General features: G+C 39.8%; 1 pseudogene; it reads left to right on the top strand.

Moving 5' to 3' along the window:
* The first annotated feature begins 225 nt into the window (after window positions 1–225).
* LOC118926172 (translationally-controlled tumor protein-like) lies at window positions 226–754 on the top strand (annotated as a pseudogene).
* Window positions 755–17,691: the final 16,937 nt, after the last annotated feature.

The following is a 17,691-nucleotide window of genomic DNA, read 5'->3' as shown; positions in this document are numbered from 1 at the left end:
TACACAACAGGGTAAAGAAAGTCTCTTCAACAAATGGTATGGTGAAAACTAGATATCCACATGCAGAAGAATGAGATTCGACCCTTACCTTACACCATTTACAAAACTCAACTTTTCTGCCCACTCCCCCTTCCCCTGAGCACCGCTCCTGGATGCACTGCACTTACTTGGAGCTCTGGGCTCCTGCTGAGCTAGTGCCACCATCATCTACCCCCAGCTGCCATCATGATTATCTACTGGGACCTCATCAGCCATGATGACATGTTCTCCAACATCAACAAGATCCAGGAGATTGTGGTCAGGCTGTACCTGGAGGTAGAAGGGAAGATGGTCAGTAGGACAGAGGGTAACATTTGTGACTTGCTCACTGTAGCAATGTCTCCACTGAAGGCCCTGAGGACAAAAGTATCAAAAGTACAGAAATCACTGGTGTTGAAATTGTCATGAACCATCACTTGCAGGAAACCAGCTTCACAGAAGATTATATGAAATCAATCAAAGGCAAAATTGAAGAACAGAAACCAGAAAGAGTAAAACCTTTTATGTCAGGGGCTGCAGAACAAATCAAGCTAATTTCATAACATCCTTGCTAATTTCAAAAACTATGAGTTCTTTATTGGTGAAAACATGAATCCAGATGGTACGGTTGCTCTGCTGGACTACTGTGAGGATGTTGCAACCTCATATATGACTTTCTTTAAGGATGGTTTAGAAATGGAAAAATGTCAACAAATTTGACTATATAGCTCTATCACCTGTCATTACCTGGCTGCTGCTTTTCATCCACAAAACACCAGAACTTAGACAAGTGGGACTGATATCATCCTGAGCTCTTCATTTATTTTGACCTTGATTTATCTGGAGCAGAGGCATTGTTTTAAATTTAAAAAAATATTTCATGTGCATTGTCTAAAAATAAAATGCATTTAAACTCATGTGAGAATTCCTCTTAGTTTAATATATATTTCAATCCATCCTGAATAGTGTTCCTGGAGAAGCTAGAGCCTGGTTGTAGACTACTGCTAGAAAGTATACAGCAGTATATACTGTATATATAAAGTATATATAAAGTATACAGATAACTTTTACAGTGAAAACTATTTCTGGGACTGGAATATAAAAACCAAGAATCAACGGTCTTAATTCTGAGTGAAGTAAAGGGAAAGACCATGCTTATAGCAGTGCCAGCATTTGACGTGGATTCCTTACACATTTCATCACCTACAAACGAAAGTAGTTAACTCTAGAAGAGAGTACCAAAAGAATCAAAAGAGACTAATACAGGTGGGAGAAAAAAAACTCGATTCAAAATGGATTGAAGAGTTAAACATAAGACCTGAAACTAAGATTCCTAGAAGAAAACAAGAAAAGCTTCACAACATTGGCCTTGGCAAGGATTCCTTGGATATGTCACCCAAAGAACAGGAAACAAAAGCAAAAATAGACATGTGAGACTACATCAAACTTAACAAGATTCTCCAGAGCAACAGAGTAAAAAGGCAACCTGTGGAATAGGAAAAAATTGCAAATCATACATCCAATAAGAGGTGAATATCCAAAACATATGAGGAGCTCCAACTCAGTTGCAAAAAATTAAATAATACAATTTTTTAAATGGGCAAGGGACTTAAATACATATTTCTCCAAAGAAGACATACAAATGGCCAACACATATGTGAAAAGGTACTCAACATCATTAATCATCAAGGAAATGCAAATCAAAACCAGTGGCATGTCACCTTACATCAGTTAGAATGGTTATTATCAGAAAGACAAGAGATTACAAATATTGGTGATGATGTGGAGAAAAAAGAACACTGCACTGTTGGTGGGAATGTAAATTGGTACAGCCACTATGGAAAACAGTATGGAGCTTTCTCAAAAAATCAAAAATAGAACTACCATATGATGCAGCAACCCCACTTTTGGGAATATGTCCAAAGGAAATGAAATCAGTATTTTGAAGATGTATCTGCACTGTGATGTTCACTGTAGCATTATTCACAATAATCAATATATGGAAACAACCTGTCAATGGAAGAATAGATAAAGAAAATGTGACATGTACACACACACACATACACACAGAGAGGAATATTATTCAGCCCTTAAAAAGAAGGAAATCCTGTCATTTACAGCAACATGGGTGAGCCTGGATGACATCATAGTATGGGAAATATGCTGGTTCCAGGAAGATATATCTACTTTATCTCACTTTTATGTGGAATCTAAAAAACTGAACTCATAAAGTCAGAGAGTATACTGGTGGTTGCCAAAGGCTGGGGTTGGGGGTAACGGAAAAATGTTCAGAGAGTATAATGTTTCAGTTATGCAAGATGAGTAAGTTTCAGAGATCTGCTCTACAACATCATGCCCATAGTTAAGACTGCTATATTATATATTTCACAATTCGTTAAGTGGGTGGATCTCATGTAAGTGTTTTTACCACACACAAAAAACTTACAAAAAACAAGCAATACTCAAGGGAGGGTTCTCAATCAGCCTGACTCCTAGATAAAGGAATGTGGGTCAGAACTCCAACCCTTGATAGACAAGTAGAATGTATGACAAATAAACCTGTGTTATTTAAAGTAATAACTTTGAGCAAAAACATGAGCAAAAGATAAGTGTTCCCTAAAAAAGATATAAAAACAGCCCTTAAATATATGACAAGATGTTTAACTTCACTCAACGTGAGAGAAAAGCAAATTAAATCTACACCATTTCTCACCTAGCATTATCAACCAAACCAAAATCACTTTGTAACATTCTGTTGAGGTTGTGGAGAAACAGGCCCTTTCATTTTCCCAAGAGCAGACTCCTTTTCATCTTTTAGGTGTCAACTCTGATGTCACCTCTTCAGAGTAACTTTGGTTGATCACACAATCCAAAGAATCTGAAAATATCTTGTTTAATTGCCTATCTATTTATTTCTTGCCCCTTCCCCAGAAAATACACTCACTGGAGGCAGGGACCTTGTCAGTCTTGTTAAATGCTGCATCCTCTTTACAAATGTTCAACAATTATACAAAGAATGAATGAATGATAGATCTCTACAGGCTGAAAAAAATGCTTTAGAGAAAAAAATCTAAGATTTGACAACTTTAGAAGACAGTACTTATAAATTCTATAAATATGGATTCTCTTAGAATTCTAAAGGCAGTTTGATATATCAGCAATTCTTAAGAAAATGTAGCAGGAATGAAATTCTAGTTTCTATAGGTTACCTTTAACATTCTTATTTTAACATACAATTACTTTTTCTCACAAAGTGGTCATGATGTATTGTAATTATAAGCCTCAAGAAGCACATTATCACTGTGTCTTTAGAAAACATATAGTAAGGTTATCTCTGGATGGTGAAATTATAGATTTTGGTGGGTTTTTTTCTCTGGGATTTTTGGCATTGAGCATGAATTATTTCTGTAATTAGAAAAAGGCAATAAATGTTATGTTTTAAAGGGGAAAAAAAAGAAGTATAGCTCAAGAAGCCAGAAGAATGTTTTATGTGAATACATTTTATCCCAACGTCTATCAGCCCAAGCGGCAAAATTGGGAAGAAAAGGCCAGGTGTTTGCCTCTTCAGTGCTCAATTCAATATAGGAAGTTGTTGTTGTTGTTTTCAATGTTTCCTCTCAAATGCTAAGACTGGTGTTCCCAAGCCTTAACAAATACATTTATGTAGGTGAGCAATGCTAACCTCAATCTGGCTGGACAAGCAGGAAATCAAAGTGCATTTAAAAAATAAAATTCACTTTTGAATATATGCACAAGAATGATGTTTTCCAAAATGGCAGAATCAAGTTTGCAACTTGGGTACTTAATACAAACACAGATTCTTGGGTTCCAGCACAGAATTCCAATCAAAATCCCCAAGATCAGTCAAGTTCGGGAAACATGAAGTTAGAACTTGAGTTAAGCTTGGTCCTAGTCCCCATCCATCTCAGGAACCCAGGGAGGATTCATTTTTGTAAGAAAGCCTTTATTTTCTTCCAAATGCAGTGCTCCGTCATCATGCCAGAGCCCCACATTTATTGTCAAATGGCGTTAGCCCAGCCAATGCCAAAAGGAAAATAAAGGCTCTGAACTTATCACACTGGATAACTCATCACATAAACTAAGAAGGGTATTTTTATGCATTTGATTTTTATCTAAATCCTATAAAATCATTGTTTATTTGGTTATATTTCCTGTGAACATTTATAGCATTTTGAATTCTCTCACAAATCAATATTATTTTCTCAATAGCTTTGGGAGAGACTAAAAAATTATGATTAGCTATCAACAGAGCATTCTGCCACAGGGATACCATCTTCTCAAAAATCTACTGACAAATACAATGCAGCCGAAGGCTCAGCAGTTGTTCTGTTGCCAGAGCTGCTCAGAGAAAGGAAGAGGCTGGGCTTTGCCCATTTCTCCTTGCTGCCATTATACATTCTTTGAAATCCATGTGTTTGCATGTGCCCTGAAAGAAAACTAATGAATTCTGCTTCCTCCCCTGACAGCAATTCAAGCAGAGCACAGGCGGCAGTGATGCAATAGGCGTGTGACGTATCATGCCCGCAGCTCCGCACCTGTGTCACCGCCGGCGGGAGTGAGGCGGTGTGACATAATACTTTGCTCAGCCCAGGGATAAGAGAGCATATACACAAAGGAAAAAAAACGCATGGTGCAATTCATTTATATTAACAATCAATATGTACAGTTTATATAAGTCATGTCCTAAAATGTTGTATCTTTTGATAATGGTTAACAACATCATATAAATATCTGTAGCTTGTCTGCTCATCAGAAGGATAAAATCCTTCAGGCTGTAGAGCTTCTCTTTCTATGGCAATCAAAAAGGCAACCAGTTGCTTATATGCCAGAGCAGATGGAATATCATAAGCTGGTCTGGGTGCTTCTCAGGATTTAACCAGAAGAACCCATCTGGACTCACTGCTATGTTCCATTTTCTTTTGGACAGTAATCAAGAAGGCTCTTCCTCCTTATTATTTCGAGCCCACCACATCTCAAATAGTGCAACCAACCTTCTCTCCCAGCCATATCTCTAGAATGAAATCCTGAAGGAAAGGATCTCAAGAATACTGGGTCCCATTCACTCTACATACCAGTTAGTCCTGCTCCCATCCCAACTACCCAGCCAGCCAAGACACCTGAGCCCCTCACAGAGCCAGAAACTACTGTGCCCGCCAGCATGGCCGGGCGCACTTTCCTCCACTCTCTTCCCCTCCTCTCAACCTAATCATAATAGTTCAGTTGAGAGACCCAAACCTACTTGGGAGTTTAAGTTAATCAAAAATTCAAAAGAAACTGTATAATTCCACTCAGGAGGCAGAAACCAAACCAGTAATTTAAACAGGGAAAATCCAATATACAGAGTTAGCTAGTAAAAGGTAATTAACTACTAATGGGATAAAAGAGAATTCTATGGAATACAGGAATAGCAAATGTAGGGAGCAGCTGCTTCTCCTCACTCTAGGACTGAGGGATATTATCCAAGGAAGGAACAAACTTGAAAGAGACCTCACCCCCATCCAAGACTGAGATTTTGATACCATTGGAGAGGGTTTGCCAGTAGCCCACTGGATAGCAGAGAAGATCCCTGGGGTGCCATAGGCAGTGCTGGTTCACAGCCAGTGGTCCACAGTGACGAGCAGGAAGCCATTCACTAGGGTACTGCAGAAACTCCCTGAATGGTACCACTGGGTCTCACGTATATCACTAGTGGCCATGTCACGAGAGCATCACAAACCAGCAAGAGAAGCCCCTTCCTCTGCTATGCCTTGCACTGTCCCTGTAGCACCCTTTAGTGACCAGACTTAACACTGCCACCTGGCAAAAGAAATCTTTACAGGATCAAGCTCCAGTATCAAAAAGCAAGGCACCCGCCCCCTCATGACTTCTATTCAACATCCTACTGGAAGTCCTAGCTAATACAATAAGGAAAGAAAAGGACAAAAATGCTATACAGACAGAGAAGGAGGGCAGATAACTGTCTTTGTATGCAATGTGATTGTCTACATAGAAATGCCAAAGAATCAACAAAAATACTGAAATGAATTAAGTGATTTAAGCAAGGTATGGATACCAGGTCAATATACAAATTCAATTACTTTCTTATACATCAGCAAGGTACAGCTGAAATTTCAAATTAAAAATAAAACACCATTTACATTAACACCATTTATTAGGTATAAATCTGACAAAATGTGTACAAGCTCTATACGAGGAAAATTACAAAACTCTGATGAAAGAAGTCAACAAAGATCTAAACAGAGAGAGAGTCCAGGTTTATGGATATGAAGACTCAATATTGCTAAGATATCAGTTCTTGCCAACTTAATTTATAGATTCAGTACATCTCAAATCAAAATCTAGGCAAGTTACTTTGTGAGTATTGACAAACTGACTCAAAAGTTCATATGGAAAGGCAAAAGACCTACAATAGCCAACACAATGTGGAAAATAAGCAATAAAGTTGGAAGACCAACACTACCTGATTTCAAGACTTACTATAAAGCTATAGTAATCAATACAGCATGGTATGACAAAAATAGACAAATAAACTTCATGGGCAAAAATAGGAAGCCCATAAATAGATCTACGCAAATACACTCAACTAACCTTAACAAAAGAGCAAAGGCCATTCAATGGAGAAAGGATGGTCATTCTAACAAATGGTGCTGGAAAAATTGGAAATTGACATGCAAAAGAAAAAAAAGAATCTAGACACAAACTTACACCTTTCACAAAAATTAACTCAAAATGGATCATAGACCTAAATGTAAAATGCAAAATTATAAAACTTCTATAAGGTAACATGGGATAAAAACCAGGTGATCCTGGTTTGGCAATGAGTTTTTAGATACAATACCAAAAGCACAATCCATGAAGGAAAAAACTCGTATGCTTGACTTCACTGAAATGAAAAAATTTTGCTCTGCAAAAGACACAGTTAAGGGAATGAAAAGACAGGTTAGAGACTGGGAGAAAATGTTTACAAAATATATCTGGTAAAGAGATCTCTCAAGATGGTGGCATGAGTAGGGCGGCAGAAATCTCCTCCCAAAACCACATATATTTTTGAATCTACAGCAAATACAACTATTCCTAAAAGAGAGACCAGAAGATACAGAACAACAGCCAGGCTACATCTACATCTGCGAAAACTCAGCATCTCATGAAAAGTGTAAGATACACAGCCAAGACCCAGTGGGACCTAAGCACTTCCCCTACCCAGCTCACCTGCGGGAGGAAAAGAATCAGAGTGGGGAGGGAGTGGAAACACAGGACTGCTAAATAACCAGCTCTAGTAATCTGCACCAGGAGCACAGATACACATCTCATGGTGTACTGGATATTAGAGAAATGGAAAAGTAAAATCTGAGACAGAGACGGCAAGTGGGTTCCCACAGCCGGCTCCCCTGGGACAAAAGAAAAGCCAGCACTGTAAAAGACTTAAAGGGACAAAGGTTTAACAATTGGACAAAATTGTACCAGTATACCCAGCCCAGCAGGCTGGGAATCTAAGGAACGTCAGGCACACTAACCCCCTGGGTGGCACTGCAGAAGCCAGTCACGGCAAGAAGCAGCCTGCCGTTCATCCCCCACTGCCGGCACCTACCGTTCATTGCCCCCCTGCCAGTGCTGCAAGCAAACTGGCTGACCTACCACTGCTGCGGAGCAGCCAGGAAGCAGCTCCACCTACAGCAACTGCAGAGTCTCCTCCCAGCACACAGCTAACTACAACAGACTCAGAGGATGCCCCTGCGTGCAGCTGCCCAGCACAAGCAGAGGAAGCTGGGGAAACATCTGGAACTCACAAAGGGGAGCCATTCTCGCAGGACAACACACCGAGTGCATCTATGCCCCCCCACTCCCCGCAGTGCCCTAGGCTATTCCGAGGGCTGCCCCACCCACAGCAGCTCAGGAGATTAACCCAGAGACTACTCCCTGTGTGCAGGTAACATGGACAGGCAGCGGAGAAGGGCAAGGTTTCAGCAGGCAGGAAGGGACTCTGTTCTCCCAGCTGACACATGAACCACCTGCGGGCGATTACTTCTATATCCAAGAAAAGGCAGAAGACCTTGCTCCAGTCAAGAATAACTCAAACAACACCAGAGAGAGGGCCTGGCGAGATAGATATAACCAATCTTCCTGAAAAAGATTTCAAAATTAAAGGCATACCGATGCTGATGGACCTGTAGAGAAATATGCAAGAGCTAAGGGAGGAAGTCTGGAGGGAGATAACAGAAACTAAACAATCAATAGAAGGACTTAAGAGCAGACTAGATGAGGTGCAAGAGACTGGTAATGGAAAAGAAATCAGAGAACAGAAATAAAGAGAAGCTGAGGCAGAAAGAGACAAAAGGATCTCAAGGAATGAAAGAATATTAAGAGAACTGTGTGACCAATCCAAATGGAACAACATTAACATTATAGGGGTACTAGAAGAAGAGAGAAAAAAAGGGATAGAAAGTGTCTTTGAAGAAGTAATCAATGAAAACTTCCCCAAGCTGGGGGAGGACATAAGTCTCTCAGACCATGGAAGCCCAGAGATCTCCCAACACAAGGGACCCAAGGAGGACAACACCAAGACATATAAGAATTAAAATGGCAAAGATCAAAGATAAGGACAGGGTATTAAAGGCAGCCAGAGAGAGAAGAAAGATTACCTACAAAGGAAAACCCATCAGGCTACCATCAGACTTCTCAGCTGAAATCTTACAGGCCAGAAGAGAATGGCATGATATATTTAATGCAATGAAACAGAAGGGCCTGAAACCAAGAATACTGTATCCAGCAAGATTATCATTTAAATTTGAAGAAGGGATTAAACAATTTCCATATAAGCAAAAGTGGCGGTAATTCGCCTCCCACAAACCACCTCTACGGGATATTTTAAAGGGACTGCTATAGATGGAAGCACTCCTAAGGCTAAATATATGTCACCAGAGAAAATAATATCACAGCAAAGAAAGCAGATCAACCAAATACTAACTAAATCAAAAAATAAAATCAACTACCCAAAAAACCAGTTAAAGGAAACACAAAACACAGAATAAAACACCTAACATATAAAGAATGGACGAGGAGTAATAAGAAGGGAGAGAAATCATCAGACTGTGCTTATAATTGCATAATAAGCAAGTTAAGTTAGAAAGTTAGACAGTAAAGAAGCTAACATTGAACCTGTAGTAATCACGAATCTAAAGCCTACAATGGCAATAAGTATGTATCTTTCAAAAGTCACCCTAAATGTAAATGGACTGAATGCACCAATCAAAAGACACAGAGTAATAGAATGGATAAAAAAGCAAGACCCATCTATATGCTGCTTACAAGAGACTCACCTCAAACCCAGAGACATACACAGACTAAAAGTCAAGGGACGGAAAAAGATATTTCACACAAACAATAGGGAGAAAAAAGCAGGTGTTGCAGTACTAGTATCAGACAAAATAGACTTCAAAACAAAGAAAGTAAAAGATATAAGGAAGGACATTACATAATGATAAAGGGGTCAGTCCAACAAGAGGATATAAACATTATAAATATCTATGCACCTAACACAGGAGCACAAACATATGTGAAACAAATACTAACAGAATTAAAGGAGGAAATAGAATGCAATGCATTCATTTTAGGAGACTTCAACACACCACTCACTCCAAAGGACAGATCAACCAGACAGAAAGTAAGTAAGGACACAGAGGCACTGAACAACACACTAGAACAGATGGACCTAATAGACATCTACAGAACTCTACACCCAAAAGCAGCAGGATACACATTCTTCTCAAGTGCACACAGAACATTTTCCAGAATAGACTATATACTAGGCCACAAAAAGAGCCTCAGTAAATTCCAAAATATTGAAATTCTACCAACCAACTTCTCAGACCACAAAGGTATAAAACCAGAAATAAATTCTACAAAGAAAACAAAAAGCCCACAAACACATGGAGGCTTAACAACATGCTCATAAATAATCAATGGATCAATGACCAAATTAAAATAGAGATCACGCAATATGTGGAGACAAATGACAACAACAGCACAAAGTACCAACTTCTGTGGAATACAGCGAAGGCAGCTCTAAGAGGAAAGTATATAGCAATCCAGGCCTATTTAAAGAAGGAAGAGGGAGGGGCGGAAGATGGCGGCGTGAGTAGAGCAGCGGAAATCTCCTCCCAAAACAACATATATCTATGAAAATATAACAAAGACAACCCTTCCTAGAATAAAGACCAGAGGACACAGGACAATATCCAGACCACATCCGCACCTGAGAGAACCCAGCGCCTCGCGAAGGGGGTAAGATACAAGCCCCGGCCCGGCGGGAGCCGAGCGCCCCTCCACCCAACTCCCGGCGGGAGAAGAATAGGCAGAGCGGGAGGGAGACGGAGCCCAGGACTGCCGAACACCCAGCCCCAGCCATCCGGGCCAGAGTGCAGACACAGTACGTGCCCAGGGGGCCCTGGATGCTAGGGAAACAGGGCAGCAAGAACAGTGAGCGGGCACCAGAGGCCGGGTGCCGGAGGACATAAGAAAAGCGCGCGACCATTTTATTTATTTATTTTTTTGCTGTTTTGTTTTGGCGAGCGCTTTTTGGAAGTCTTAAAGGGATAGGGCCCCCAATACTAGGGAAACAGGGCAGCAAGAACAGTGAGCGGGCACCGGTGGCCTGGCACCGGAGGACACCAGAAAAACGCGCTACCATTTTTTTTTCTGTTTTGTTCTGGCGAGCGCTTCTTGGAAGTCTTAAAGGGATAGGGTCCCCAATACTAGGGAAACAGGGCAGCAAGAACGGTGAGCAGATGACTGAGGCTAGCACCGGAGAATAAAGAAAAACGAGCAGCCACTTTTTTTTTTTTAATGTAAAATTTTTTGTGTGTGTGTGGTCGTTGTTTTGTTTTGGCGGGTGCTTTTTGGAAGTCTTAAAGGGGCAGGGTGGGACACTTAGTCCAGAGGTAGGGAATCCAGGGATCTCTGGGCACCCTAACCCCTGGGCTGCAGGGAGCAGGGAGGCCCCTTACGGAGATAAATAGACTCCCAGCCGCTCCCCCTCCAACAAGACTCCACCACTTTGGAGCAGAGGCCCAAACCAGGCCACACCCACAGCAACAGCGGAGACAAACTCCATAGCAGCCTGGCAGGAAGCAGAAACCCTGTCTGCGTGCAGCTGCCCAGCACAAACCACTAGAGGTCGCTGTTCTCCCAGGAGAGGAGGGCCACAAACCAACAAGAAGCGAAGTTCTTCCAGCCATCACTCGTCCCAGCTCTGCAAACTATTCCTATCACCATGAAAAGGCAAAGCTACAGGCAGACAAAGATCACAGAGACAACACCAGAGAAGGAGACAGACCTAACCAGTCTTCCTGAAAAAGAATTCAAAATAAGGATCATAAACATGCTGACAGAGATGCAGAGAAATACGCAAGAGAAATGGGATGAAGTCCGGAGGGAGATCACAGATGCCAGAAAGGAGATCGCAGAAATGAAACAAACTCTGGAAGGGTTTATAGGCAGAAAGGATAGGATGCAAGAGGCCATTGATGGAATTGAAACCAGAGAACAGGAACGCATAGAAGCTGACATAGAGAGAGACAAAAGGATCTCCAGGAATGAAACAATGTTAAGAGAACTGTGTGACCAAACCAAAAGGAACAATATCCGTATTATAGGGGTTCCAGAAGAAGAAGAGAGAGGAAAAGAGATGGAAAGTATCTTAGAAGAAATAATTGCTGAAAACTTCCCCAAACTGGGGGAGGAAATAATCGAACAGACCACGGAAATACACAGAACCCCCAACAGAAAGGATCCAAGGAGGACAACACCAAGACACATAATAATTAAAATGGCAAAGATCAAGGACAAAGAAAGAGTTTTAAAGGTAGCTAGAGAGAAAAAGGTCACCTATAAAGGAAAACCCATCAGGCTAACATCAGACTTCTCGACAGAAACCCTACAGGCCAGAAGAGAATGGCATGATATATTTAATACAATGAAACAGAAGGGCCTTGAACCAAGGATACTGTATCCAGCACGACTATCATTCAAATATGACGGTGGGATTAAACAATTCCCAGACAAACAAAAGCTGAGGGAATTTGCTTCCCACAAACCACCTCTACAGAACATCTTACAGGGACTGCTCTAGATGGGAGCACTCCTAGAAAGAGCACAGCACAAAACACCCAACATATGAAGAATGGAGGAGGAGGAATAAGAAGGGAGAGAAGAAAAGAATCTCCAGACAGTGTATATAATAGCTCAATAAGCGAGCTAAGTTAGGCAGTAAGATACTAAAGAGGCTAACCTTGAACCTTTGGTAACCACAAATTTAAAGCCTGCAATGGCAATAAGTACATATCTTTCAATAGTCACCCTAAATGTTAATGGGCTGAATGCACCAATCAAAAGACATAGAGTAATAGAATGGATAAAAAAGCAAGATCCATCTATATGCTGCTTACAAGAAACTCACCTCAAACCCAAAGACATGTACAGACTAAAAGTCAAGGGATGGAAAAACATATTTCAAGCAAACAACAGCGAGAAGAAAGCAGGGGTTGTAGTACTAATATCAGACAAAATAGACTTCAAAACAAAGAAAGTAACAAGAGATAAAGAAGGACACTGCATAATGATAAAGGGCTCAGTCCAACAAGAGGATATAACCATTCTAAATATATATGCACCCAACACAGGACCCCCAGCATATGTGAAACAAATACTAACAGAACTAAAGGGGGAAATAGATTGCAATGCATTCATTCTAGGAGACTTCAACACACCACTCACCCCAAAGGATAGATCCACTGGGCAGAAAATAAGTAAGGACACGGAAGCACTGAACAACACAGTAGAGCAGATGGACCTAACATACATCTATAGAACTCTACATCCAAAAGCAACAGGATATACATTCTTCTCAAGGGCACATGGAACATTCTCCAGAATAGACCACATACTAGGCCACAAAAAGAGCCTCAGAAAATTCCAAAAGATTGAAATCCTACCAACCACCTTTTCAGACCACAAAGGTATAAAACTAGAAATAAATTGTACCAAGAAAGCAAAAAGGCTCACAAACACATGGAGGCTTAACAACACACTTCTAAATAGTCAATGGATCAGCGACCAAATTCAAATGGAGATCCAGCAATATATGGAAACAAATGACAACAACAACACAAAGCCCCAACTTCTGTGGGACGCAGCAAAAGCAGTCTTAAGAGGAAAGTATATAGCAATCCAAGCATATTTAAAAAAGGGATAACAATCCCAAATGAATGATCTAATGTCACAATTATCGAAATTGGAAAAAGAAGAACAAATGAGGCCTAAGGTCAGCAGAAGGAGGGACATAATAAAGATCAGAGAAGAAATAAATAAAATTGAGAAGAATAAAACAATAGCAAAAATCAATGAAACCTAGAGCTGGTTCTTCGAGAAAATAAACAAAATAGATAAGCCTCTAGCCAGACTTATTAAGAAGAAAAGAGAGTCAACACAAATCAACAGAATCAGAAACGAGAAAGGAAAAATCACAACGGACCCCACAGAAATACAAAGAATTATTAGAGAATACTATGAAAACCTATATGCTAACAAGCTGGGAAACCTAGGAGAAATGGACAACTTCCTAGAAAAATACAACCTTCCACGACTGACCATTGTCTAACCCCATATACAAAAGTAAACTCAAAATGGATCAAAGACCTGAATGTAAGTCATGAAACCATTAAACTCTTGGAAGAAAACATAGGCAAAAACCTCTTAGACATAAACATGAGTGACCTCTTCTTGAACATATCTCCCCGGGCAAGGAAAACAACAGCAAAAATGAATAAGTGGGACTATATTAAGCTGAAAAGCTTCTGTACAGCAAAAGACACCATCAATAGAACAAAAAGGAACCCTACAGTATGGGAGAATATATTTCAAAAAGACACATCTGATAAAGGCTTGATGTCCAGAATATATAAAGAGCTCACACGCCTCAACAAACAAAAAACAAATAACCCAATTAAAAAATGGGCAGAGGAACTGAACAGACAGTTCTCCAAAAAAGAAATACAGATGGCCAACAGACACATGAAAAGATGCTCCACATCGCTAATTATCAGAGAAATGCAAATTAAAACTACAATGAGGTATCACCTCACACCAGTAAGGATGGCTGCCATCCAAAAGACAAACAACAACAAATGTTGGCGAGGCTGTGGAGAAAGGGGAACCCTCCTACACTGCTGGTGGGAATGTAAATTAGTTCAACCATTCTGGAAAGCAGTATGGAGGTACATCAAAATGCTCAAAACAGACCTACCATTTGACCCAGGAATTGCACTCCTAGGAATTTACCCTAAGAATGCAGTAATCAAGTATGAGAAAGATCAGTGCACCCCTATGTTTATTGCAGCACTATTTACAATAGCCAAGAATTGGAAGCAACCTAAATGTCCATCGATAGATGAATGGATAAAGAAGATGTGGTACATATACACAATGGAATACTACTCAGCCATAAGAAAAGGGCAAATCCAACCATTTTCAGCAAGATGGATGGAGCTGGAGGGTATTATGCTCAGTGAAACAAGCCAAGCGGAGAAAGAGAAATACCAAATGATTTCACTTATCTGTGGAATATAAGAACAAAGGAAAAACTGAAGGAACAAAACAGAAGCAGAATCACAGAACTCAAGAATGGACTAACAGGTACCAAAGGGAAAGGGACTGGGGAGGATGGGTGGGTAGGGAGGGATAAGGGGGGGGAGAAGTAGGGGGGTATTAAGATTAACATGCATGGGGGGGTAGGAGAAAAGGGAGGGCTGTACTACACAGAGAAGGCAAGTAGGGATTCTACAACATTTTGCTATGCTGATGGACAGTGACTGTAAAGGGGTTTATAGGGGGGACCTGGTATAGGGGAGAGCCTAGTAAATATAATATTCGTCATGTAAGTGTAGATTAGTGATACCAAAAAAAAAAAAAGGGCAGTTCCTGTGTGGTAACCTCCAATGAGTTCTACACAAGGGTATAAAGGGCATATAAAAGTATAGGCAAAGGGTCTGTTTGTGTTTATACAGAGGATCAAAGCCTAATTGGGATACCCCAAAAATGAACTAAGATACAATATGAAAAAGAACTTCCAACATCAGCACTCTCTGGAAGACTCATGCCAGAAGATGATCATCAAAAAACCCCAACAAAGATCCATGCACTGCTACAGCTGTAGATGCACTCATCCCACCAGCTCCTGGACTTGCCATGGGAATGAGGAAGGAGATATCTAAGCTGACCTGTGCATACAGTAAAACAATAAATTTGACTGGATCTATACTGTTGGAACTCAACCAAGAATTAGGAGAAGTGCAAATTGTAGCGCTCCAAAATCTTACAACTACAGACTATTTACTGTTAAAAGAACATAAGGGATGTGAACATTCCCCAGGAATGGGTTGTTTTAATTTGTCTGATTTCTCTCAGACTGTTCAAGTTCAGTTGGACAATATCCACCATATCATAGATAAGTTTTCACAAATGCCTAAGGTGTCTAACTGGTTTTCTTGGTTTCACTGGAGATGGCTGGTAATTACAGGTATGCTTTGCTTATGTAACTATACTCCTATTATGTTAATGTGTTGTGCAATTTAAGTAGTAGCTTAAAACCTATACATGCTGAAGTTACTCTACAAGAAGATATGTCAAAGAAACAATCAATCTTCCCATGTTTTCTTCCGCCTGCTACTTCTATAGCTTTTCTTCTTCCTTCCTAATTACAACCCTTAAATAGAATTCGTGCCTCATAACAAATTTACCGAGTATCATAATTCTTCCAAGTGGTAAAGATACCTCAAGACAAATGCTGGGCATAGAAGCTACAGGGCATAAATATGCAAAGAAATAAAAAGCTAACCATTTCAAACAATAAGGCTTCCCTCTCACTTACCAACTTCACATTTCCCTGTATGGCCCCGGAAGATGACTGGTTAGCCAGAGATGGGTAAGATTCCTCAAGGGAGGAACAACCTAAGACAGGCACAGTCGCAGGGGGGTCATCAGGTGAGAAATTGGGGATCAACAGAGGTGAGGCTTAGAACCTCACCCCCCCTGTTCTGAGAGAAATCTTCTGCATACGTGGATGTTTTATTGTCCTTGTCTAGCTTGGATTAACACATAGTCTACAGGCACACACCTGATCATCTACATTTGCTCTCTTACAACACTAAACTATGTTTTCTACCTTTATCTTGTATCTACCTACCACTTCAGCATTTTATTAAAAATAATAATAATAAAGAGAGAAATGTGGTATCCACATATAAATCAAGTATAAAAATCAAATGAGTATTCCTATTTGAACTGACTGTTTATAGTTCATAATGCATGAGCAAAACCGAAGGTTTCTGTGATGGCTGCCCTTGTACTGTTCACCATGTAAGAACTTATTCACTATGTAAGAATTTATTCTCCATGTAAGAACTTGTTTGTTATGCCTCAGAAGATTGGAGACTGACGAAAATTAGGCTTGGGGTGGATTAATGATTGTGCATTGAGCATTGACTCCCCTATACAGAATTTTATTGTTGTTAACAACCATTTGATCAATAAATATAAGAGATGCCCTCACAAAAAAAAAAAAAAGTATACACTTCCAATGGTAAAATAATAAGTAACCGGGATGTAATGAATATAGTCAAGATGTTGTAACAGCTTGGTATGGTGATGGCTGGTACCTGAAATTGTCATGTATATAAGTGTTGAATCACTATGTTGTACACCTGAAACTAATTAATGTAATACCGTGTGTCAACTACCCTTCAATAAAAAAATAATTATCTACAAAAAAAAAAAAAAAGAAGGAAGAACAATCCCGAATGAGTAGTCTAAAGTCAGAATTATTGAAATTGGAAAAAGAAGAACAAATGAGGCCCAAAGTCAGCAGAAGGAGGGACATAATAAAGATCAGAGAATAAATAAATAAAATTGAGAAGAATAAAACAATAGGAAAAAAATCAATGAAACCAAGAGCTGGTTCACTGAGAAAATAAACAAAATAGATAAACCCCTAGCCAGACTTATTAAGAGAAAAAGAGAATATACACACATAAACAGAATCAGAAATGAGAAAGGAAAATTCACGACGGACACCACAGAAATACAAAGAATTATTAGAGAATACTATGAAAATCTATATGCTAACAAGCCTGATAACCTAGAAGAAATGGACAACTTTCTAGAAAAATACAACCTTCCAAGACTGAACAAGGAAGAAACAGAAAATATAAACAAACCAATTACCAACTATGAAATGAAATCGGTAATCAAAAAACTACCCAAGAACAAAACCCCTGGGTCAGATGGATTTACCACTGAATTTTATCAGACATATAGAGAAGACATAATACCAATTCTCCTTAAAGTTGTCCAAAAAATAGAAGAATAGCGAATACTTCCAAACTCATTCTATGAAGCCAGCATCATTCTAATACCAAAACCAGGCAAAGACCCTACCAAAAAAGAAAATTACAGACCAATATCCCTGATGAATATAGATGCAAAAATACTCAATAAATACTCACAAACCGAATTCAAAAATACATCAAGAGGATCATACACCATGATCAAGTGGGATTCATCCCAGGCATGCAAGGATGGTACAACATTTGAAAATCCATC

Source organism: Manis pentadactyla, chromosome X (genome assembly GCF_030020395.1).
Source record: "Manis pentadactyla isolate mManPen7 chromosome X, mManPen7.hap1, whole genome shotgun sequence".
Taxonomy (NCBI): Eukaryota; Metazoa; Chordata; class Mammalia; order Pholidota; family Manidae; genus Manis; species Manis pentadactyla.
Note: the sequence above shows the minus strand (reverse complement) of the source record. Positions and strands in the feature narration are given on the sequence as shown.